Source organism: Carassius carassius, chromosome 16, assembly GCF_963082965.1.
Source record: "Carassius carassius chromosome 16, fCarCar2.1, whole genome shotgun sequence".
NCBI lineage: Eukaryota > Metazoa > Chordata > Actinopteri > Cypriniformes > Cyprinidae > Carassius > Carassius carassius.
Genome location: NC_081770.1, coordinates 505,555 through 515,201, shown reverse-complemented (window position 1 = coordinate 515,201; position 9,647 = coordinate 505,555). Strand labels below are relative to the sequence as shown.

The 9,647-nt window shown below is 42.9% G+C and overlaps 1 long non-coding RNA gene across 1 annotated transcript; it reads left to right on the top strand.

Moving 5' to 3' along the window:
- The first annotated feature begins 7,412 nt into the window (after window positions 1–7,412).
- Window positions 7,413–8,490, top strand: LOC132159032 (uncharacterized). The gene is made up of 2 exons (XR_009437739.1): window positions 7,413–8,162; window positions 8,261–8,490. It is a non-coding gene; the product is annotated as an uncharacterized LOC132159032 (long non-coding RNA).
- The last annotated feature ends 1,157 nt before the right edge of the window (window positions 8,491–9,647 follow it).

The window sequence follows — 9,647 nt, the reverse complement described above, 5'->3', positions numbered from 1 at the left end:
AGTGGGACGCGCCCGGAACATCTTCCCGGGAAGGCGTCCAGGAGGCATCCGGAACAGATGCCCGAGCCACCTCAGCTGACCCCTCTCGATGTGGAGGAGCAGCGGCTCTACTCTGAGCTCCTCCCGGGTGACTGAGCTTCTCAGCCTATCTCTAAGGGATCGCCCAGCCACCCTGCGGAGAAAGCTCATTTCGGCCGCCCGTATCCGGGATCTTGTCCTTTCGGTCATGACCCAAAGCTCATGACCATAGGTGAGAGTAGGAACGTAGATTGACCGGTAAATCGAGAGCTTCGCCTTACGGCTCAGCTCTTTCTTCACCACGACAGACCGGTACATCGACCGCATTACTGCAGAAGCTGCACCGATCCGTCTGTCAATCTCCCGTTCCATCCTTCCCTCACTCGTGAACAAGACTCCAAGATACTTAAACTCCTCCACTTGAGGCAGGAACTCTCCACCAACCTGAAGTGGGCAAGCCACCCTTTTCCGACTGAGGACCATGGCCTCAGATTTGGAGGTGCTGATTCTCATCCCAGCCGCTTCACACTCGGCTGCAAACCGTCCCAGTGCATGCTGAAGGTCCTGGCTTGATGAGGCCAACACGACAACATCATCCGCAAAGAGCAGAGACGAAATCGTGTTGTCACCAAACCTGACCCCCTCCGGCCCCTGGCTGCGCCTAGAAATTCTGTCCATAAAAATCATGAACAGAACCGGCGACAAAGGGCAGCCCTGCCGGAGTCCAACACGCACCGGGAACAAGACGGTTTGCCAGAATCTCTTCGAGGCTGACCGATAGTCCTTCTCCATGGCCTCACCGAACTCCTCCCAGGCCCGAGTTTTTGCCTCCACAACCACCCGGGCTGTAGTCCGCTTGGCCTGCCGGTACCTGTCAGCTGCCTCAGGAGTCCCACAAGCCAACCAGGCCCGATAGGACTCCTTCTTCAGCTTGACGGCATCCCTTACTTCCGGTGTCCACCACCGGGTTCGGGGATTGCCACCTCGACAGGCACCGGAAACCTTACGGCCACAGCTCCGAGCGGCCGCTTCGACAATGGAGGTGGAGAACATGGTCCACTCGGACTCAATATCTCCAGCCTCCCTCGGGATCCGGTCGAAGCTCTGCCGGAGGTGGGAGTTGAAGATCTCTCTGACAGGAGACTCGGCCAAACGTTCCCAGCAGACCCTCACAGTACGTTTGGGTCTGCCGAGTCTGTCCAGCTTCCTCCCTCGCCATCGGATCCAACTCACCACCAGGTGGTGATCGGTTGACAGCTCCGCCCCTCTCTTCACCCGGGTGTCCAAGACATACGGCCGGAGGTCGGATGAAACGACCACAAAGTCGATCATCGACCTACGGCCTAGGGTGTCCTGGTGCCACGTGTACTGATGGACACCCTTATGCTTGAACATGGTGTTCGTTATGGACAAGCTGTAACTAGCACAGAAGTCCAATAACTGAACACCGCTCGGGTTCAGATCAGGGGGGCCGTTCCTCCCAATCACGCCCCTCCAGGTGTCACTGTCGTTGCCCACGTGGGCGTTGAAGTCCCCCAGTAAAACGACGGAGTCCCCAGTCGGAGCACTTTCCAGCACCCCTCCCAGAGACTCCAAGAAGGCCGGGTACTCTGCACTGCCGTTCGGCCCGTAGGCACAAACGACAGTGAGAGACCTATACTCGACCCGAAGGCGCAGGGAAGCGACCCTCTCGGTCACCGGGGTAAACTCCAACACATGGCAGCTGAGCTGGGGGGCTATAAGCAAACCCACACCAGCCCGCCGCCTCTCACCATGGGCAACTCCAGAGTGGTGAAGAGTCCATCCTCTCTCGAGGAGTGTGGTTCCAGAGCCCAAGCGGTGCGTAGAGGTGAGCCTGACTATCGCTAGTCGGAACCTCTCAACCTCACGCACAATCTCGGGCTCCTTCCCCGCCAGTGAGGTGACGTTCCACGTCCCTAGAGCTAGTTTCCGTGTCCAGGGATCAGGCTGTCGAGGCCCCCGCCTTCGACTGCCGCCCGATTGTCTAAGCACCGGCCCCTTACGGTCCCTCCTGTAGGTGGTGAGCCCACGGGAAGGCGGCCCCACGTCGCTCCTTCGGGCTGAGCCCGGCCGGACCCCATGGGGAGAGGCCCGGCCACCAGGCGCTCGCATACGAGCCCCAACCCCGGGCCTGGCTCCAGGGTGGGGCCCCGGCTGCGCCATACCGGGCGACGTCACGGTCCTTAGATTTAGTCTTCTCATAAGGGGGTTCTGAACCGCTCTTAGTCTGACCCGTCGCCTAGGACCTGTTTGCCTTGGGAGACCCTACCAGGGGCATATAGCCCCGGACAACATAGCTCCTAGGGTCATTCGGGTAGTCAAACCCCTCCACCACGTTAAGGTGGCAGTTCAAGGAGGGGAAAAGACTTATTGATTATTATTATTTTTTAGCTCACAAGTACGAGCATCAAAGCATCATGAAGAAGATAAATCTGCAGAGACAGAGTTTACTGAAGAACAGAGAGAACATGAGAGATCTAGAACCCTGAAGCGTTAAAACGAGTAGTTCATATACATTTTAGTTCAATATTTGATATATTGTCAAAGTTGACTGTTTTTGCTCCATTTGGTTAATGAAAACGCTTCCAAACGCTTCTCTGAGCAACACACAGCAGTGTTTCGTTACTGAAGGATTCGTGTTTGTGAATTTTGAATCATTTGAGTCAATGATTCAGTGGTTCATTTATAAAGACATGCCCTGTGTCTCAATGTTCACACTATCATCCTAAATAGTGTGTGAGATTAGAAGAAGTGTATAGAAATATAATGTAGAACCAGTTAAATGTCCTTGTTAGTTTCTATCATATTTAGTCAACTTTATCCTGTTTAGTTTTAGTCGATTGAAAAGTCTCAACATTTTAGTCTAGTTTTAGTCAATGAAAACTTGACATTTTAGCAGTAAGATTATTATTAATTAAACGCACAGCAGTATTAAGTTTGGCAGCCATTTTTTAATTCAGTCTTAGTTTTACTCAAATGTACATTTTAGTAATCATATTTAGTCAACCCTGTCCTGTTTTAGTTTAGTCAAGTTTAAGAAAACGAAATGTATGAGCATTTTAGTCAGGTTGTATAATGGCTAAACCGATTAGAATTATTTTTGCTCTAAATTATAATCGTAAAGTTTGTTGTTCTTTGAGAAATGTACTTTTGTGTTTCAGGTATTGCTCTTTCACCAGTAAACACAAAGCAACAGAATGTGGACTCATACACATGGTTTATTTAATCTCATGTAATGTGCTGATTTATTAGGCTTTTTATTATATAAAATAACACCAAAGACTTATGCACTCAGTCTGTCTACAATCATTTGAGTCAGTTTGAGAGTTCGGAGCGGGATCGCGAATCATTTGAGTCAGTTTGGGGATTGCGAATCATTTGAGTCCGTTCGGGAGTTCAAAGCGGGTTCGCGAATCATTTGAGTCAGTTTGGGGATTGCGAATCATTTGAATCAGTTCGGGAGTTCAAAGCGGGTTCGCGAATCATTTGAGTCAGTTTGGGGATTGCGAATCATTTGAGTCCATTCGGGAGTTCAAAGTGGGTTCGCCAATCATTTCAGTTTGGGGATCACGAATCATTTGAATCAGTTTGGGAGTTCATAGCGGGTTCGCGAATCATTTGAGTCAGTTCGGGAGTTCAAAGCGGGTTCGCGAATCATTTGAGTCAGTTTGGGGATCACGAATCATTTGAGTCAGTTCGGGAGTTCCTATCGGGTTCGCGAATCATTTGAATCAGCTCGGGAGTTTGTATCGGGTTCGCGAATCATTTGAGTCAGTTTGGGGATTGCGAATCATTTGAGTCCGTTCGGGAGTTCAAAGCGGGTTCGCGAATCATTTGAGTCAGTTTGGGGATTGCGAATCATTTGAATCAGTTCGGGGGTTCAAAGCGGGTTCGCGAATCATTTGAGTCAGTTTGGGGATTGCGAATCATTTGAGTCCATTCGGGAGTTCAAAGCGGGTTCGCCAATCATTTCAGTTTGGGGATCACGAATCATTTGAATCAGTTTGGGAGTTCATAGCGGGTTCGCGAATCATTTGAGTCAGTTCGGGAGTTCAAAGCGGGTTCGCGAATCATTTGAGTCAGTTTGGGGATCACGAATCATTTGAGTCAGTTTGGGGATCGCGAATCATTTGAGTCAGTTCGGGAGTTCGGAGCGGGTTCGCAAATCATTTGAGTCAGTTTGGGGTTCGCGAATCATAGCTGTATATGGATAGGCATTTATAACTAATTTAGTATCTAGTTCTAATTATGTTTTCCACGCGTGTTTAGGTGCGATATGTGAACTCGTATTTTTTGTTTTAAAAAATGTGTTATTTTTAAATGACTGGGTAAAATAAAATAAAAAATAAAAAACTGGACAAAATATATATTTTGTTTTTGAGCAACATACAGAATATTAGAAACAGAATTAGTTTATTTTTTTTCTTTGATTTTGTTTCCTAAAAAGACTGACATCTTTATTTAACCTAAATCTGTTATTACAGTTATTTAATTTTTGTTATATAATCCATATACATATAATTTATATAATTTCATATCATTTAGTTATATAATAATAATCATACACATAATTTGATTTAATAATAACCCAATGTGTAGCAAAAACAGAATGTTCTGACAAGCTTTGTGAAATTATATATATATATATATATGTATATATTACTCTTTGTATTTTTATGTCAATATGGTAGAATATTATCCTATTTAAATCGAGTTAGGTCAAAATTAATCTAAAGTAGTCTGATTATTCATTATATATATATATATATATATATATATATATATATATATATGTTTTTTTCTTCACTTATTGCATTATCTATGTTCTTGATACTTGAAGGTTACACTGTTGTTACAAGTTACTCCTGTTGTATTAGCACTACAAGTGCACTATGTATAAATTAAATAATTGTTTTTCTATTTAATTTTTTACTTATTGTTTCACCTGTGGTCTTAATAGTTGTTTATCTAATTACCTTTTATGTGTTACACTGCCCCTTTACTGGTTTTATATACCTTACTGTAAACTGTACACATTTACCTCAATGTGATGCACAAATAATGAGATACAGAATTGATCAATTTTGCCATTTATTGTTGTAACAGGAGGTATGCAATATGCATAACAATGATAATGCTGTTCATGCATAGGCAACATTTAATGTAAGGCTGTGAAAACCATTAATAGCATCCAAAATAAAAGTAGTTTATTTAACGTACATTTCTGTATATGTATATAAATGCACATACATACACGTGTATATCAGCCTCTTCACATGAACCCTGAGGTGAGCTATCTGCCGTGTTTCCTCCACATCTTTTGCTTCCAGCTGGCTGCGTCCTCTGGTGAATGCAGGTATTTTCTCTTCTGCACACACGAGTCCAACACTGAGATACTTTAGGATGTGCTGGTGTTTGTAGTGGGATAATGTCAGTGCTCTAGCTATAAGATGTGATACTCTTTTAATGCGAATTTCAAAGCTGTCCACAATAACTGCTACTCGATTGCCCAAAGCCTCTACAAACTGATGTGGGATGGTGTCCTGTAAGCAACGTCTCTCTGACCAGTGCTCCAAGGGTTTGAGATATCTAAACAGTTTCTGGCCAGTCTGTGGCAGGCAGACGAGAAGCTGTGTCAGCACACATCAGAAGAGAAGACAAGGAAGCCCAGTGTAGTACTTCACCTTTGAATCATCATCTTTAAAAGACTCCTCATCCGTTCTCTTTTGGCCTTGCTCTTCCTTCAGTCTCCTGTTCTCCTCCAACAAACGGTTAATTTCACCATGCCTGCAGCTACAAAGATGATATTCCTGCTGTTCTGCAAAGTTGTTATCTGAGTCTGCGTCATCCATTTGTGAAGCATCCTCTGTCCAGCTACATGTAGTGGTGCAGGTGCAGCATGATCTCTGTGACAGCTTGCAGTCTCCTCGTACTCCGGTTAAACCACACAGAGTGTGTTGATTTCACTTTTGTGCTCCCAAAATGAAATGATGATACCCAGTCAGGATCGCATTCCAGCATTTCATAGGCTGGTTTGCCTAAAAATAAAAGATAAAATGATTTCATGAGTAAAGATGAGGCAAGGACTTAAACAGAAAGCAAAGGGTTTTATTGAATAATAATAAAGCAAAGGAAAAAAAAACATAGGGCAGACACGAGAACACATCCGCTGAAAACACAAGACAAGACAAGAGTGTCTGATGAGAAAATGAAAGTTGAACACACAGACGAGAGCACACACACGTTCACACAATAACAATATACACCAGTGTCAGGAATACTGACATAACCAGGAATAAACCAGACCAAAATGACAGTCCTGACATTAATAAAGTGTGCGGTGTAACAATGACTCCATTGCTAGTGGAAAAAACAACAACAAAAGTTAAACGCGTTTAGTTTATAACTTACCACGTATAACTTAATATTTCACTGGGAATCTGACTCGGGGGGGGTTTGTCAGTCTCTCAACAGTGGAAAAAAGAGTACGAGTGTTATTTAAGTTACTGTTTATAAGGTTTGAGAAGAAATTGTGTCTAGCTGTGGCTAGTTTCACATTAAAAGCATGAAGGCTGTCTTTATAGATGCTATAGTGAATTTCAAGTTTCGTCTTTTCTGCTTTGTCTTTTCATCGTCTGAACTGCTGTTGATCTTCTCCAAACTGATTTCTGTCTGTTTGTTTTCTTACTGACTATTATTGGAGCAATATCATCAATAACATTCTTAACTTTTGAGTTGAAGGAATCAAGGAGAATATCAACAGAGTCTGCAGAAATGCTTGGTGTTAAAGATATAGCCTCCATAAATAGTACACTTGTGTTCTCGTTAATGCATCTCCTTCTGACAGAGACAGATCTAGATTCAGTGCTAGCAGAGATCAATATATCAAAGAAGATACAGAAGTGATCAGATAGTGCTACGTCCTTAATAACAATGGATGAAATGTTTAGAGCCCTACTGATGATTAAGTCTAGAGTGTGTCCAGCTTTGTGTGTGTGTCCATGCACATGCTGAATCAGGTCGTATAACACTGATAAATGCATGTAATTCACTAAATCTATCATGATCCAAGAACCTTTTGTGTTGGGATATATTTATATCTAATGTGGTTTGATCTGTTGTCTTGACAAACAGCTTCGACATCAGCATGTATATTATTAGATGAATGTGGTCAGTGTATCTTTTAGTAGTTTAAAGTCTTATTTTTTTTCTTCTGCTTATATGAACTAAACATTTTTACTTCCACTCCATACAAAATGCCATATGAAAATATGAGAGAGCACACAGTTACAACAAGTGATCTGTTCTGGATCCATAAAGCAGTTAGAGAGTCTCTGAAATCAGTCTGAGAGGAGAAACTATTTGATCAGACACGAAGACTCTCAGGATCTCAGGCTTAAACACTGCTTTAAGACATTTTTAACATGTATATTTGGGTCAGCTTATTTCTGTTGAAAATGCCAGCATTGATCTCCAGGAAGCTCAGAAGAGCTGATGATCTTGTGCATCAATGCTGAATAAATCGAGGGTTATTTAGCTGACAGGAGAGTTTGACTTCACTTTACTACAGAGCAGCCTCACATCAGCTCATCTGTCTCTCATTACTGATCCAGTTTGTCTCTTCATATCTGTGGACTCAAACCGCTGAAGATGTTTGACAGAGTTTGCTTCTGGTTGTGTTTGTGGCATATGCTTGGTGAGTTTGAAATGTGTATTTGTTTTCTCTCAAATATGTGTGTTTGTTTTTCTAAATATCCTTTCTATAAAAACAGTGAAGCTCAAACAGCAGCAGCTTTAGTTTCAGTCGTGACGTGATTCTCATCTGAAGAGTTTTCTGTGGATGAATTCAGCTCAAATCAACTTCAGTTCCTGTGTCGGCAAATGGGTTTTATTCAAAATCACCATGAAGATGTCTTTCGTTTTGTTGTTTGGATATTATTGGTGCAAGATTTACATTTGACACTGTTTACTTCAGTAAACCTTGACCTTAATCTGTGACAAACTCTGTTTGTGTTTGTTCTTCAGGTGTGTTTGCTGATTCAGATGAAGTGAAGTCAGTGTCTGTGATGGAGGGAGATTCAGTCTCTCTACAGACTAACACTGAACTACAGACAAATGATGAGGTTTTCTGGACATGTGGACACTCAGAGACTCGTATAGCTGAAATTGATAAAGACACTGGAAGATTCTCCACATATGATGTTCTTGATGTGAGATTCAGAGACAGACTGGAGCTGGATCATCAGACTGGATCTCTGATCATCACAAACACCAGAAACACAGACTCTGGACTTTATCAAGTGACCATCAGAGGAGAAGATTGACCACATACAGATTCAATCTTACTGTCTCTGGTGAGTCACAATTACATTTGTGTCATTTGTGCTGACAGTTTTCATAAAAATATTTTCATGAACCAAATCAAAAAACAAAAAAAATATATATTTAAAAACATTTATTCAGAGACCATAAAAATGTCAATAGTGCTCAGTGCAGTATAACTTGTCAGTTGAAGTATTTTTACACACCGAACACATTTAAAAGACGGTCCATGGTTTAATGTGAGATAATGATGAATATTGAAGTTGATGTAAACTCTTCTCTCCACTGCGTCTATCTGTCATCCTCCATTCAGCTTCAAACTGCATGTAACATACACCACAGTCAAGACAATGACATCCTCTCCCAGATGATTCACTGTTCCTCTTATACCTGAACTGTGAATAAAGTGCAATGTTTTTATTTTATTTTATATAAAATAACTTTATCTTGCCAGAGTTTGGTGCTGTTTCTAAATCGTGTTGCTTTCTGCCGGGTGTCTGTTATGTTAATGAGGATACTTGCAAAGATGGGAATTCTGACGCGTGTGTGTGTGTTTGTGAAATCGTTCAAAGTCAATAAATTAGCAAACAAACAATGCACACTCCTCTCACACAGAAAAAGAGACGGCACATACAGCTCTGGTGTTTGTGTTTCAATGGCTTAAAATCAGTTTTAAAACAAAAACACGTCTTAAAAATGTGTGTCCATGCTACAAATGTAGTCCCTCATTTAGGAACGAGCTCCTCGTTTTGTCCCGGCTGGTCATTGTCTCCTCTTCACGCGCCGTGGTGGTGTGTAAAGATCACACTCATCCAAATGGTGAAAAACTATTACCGTAAACAATGTATTCTGTGGCACCACAAAATAAATGATGGAGCATAATATGAAACTATAGACTTTTTATTTCGTCCATCCGATATATACAGTCATATCACACAGCCCTACCCTGAAGTGATCTGACTGTGGTCTTGAGGTCTTGCCGTAATGAAGTCTGTCAAGAGTCCGGACCCGGTGTTCCTCCCTCTCACCACCAGAGGGCGCCATTTCCCATTATCCCGGACTCATTCACCTTTACTCCACACACCTGGTCACAAACTCTTCACACCTGTTAGCCCACCCACTCTCTCTCTCTCTCTCTCTCTCTCTCTCTCTCTCTCTCTCTCTCACACACACACACACACACACCCACACACACACACACACACACACACCTGTTGCCCATTGTCACAGACTATATATTCTCCTCTCACTTACCTCTCTGTCTGGTTGGCTGAATTAATTGTGTT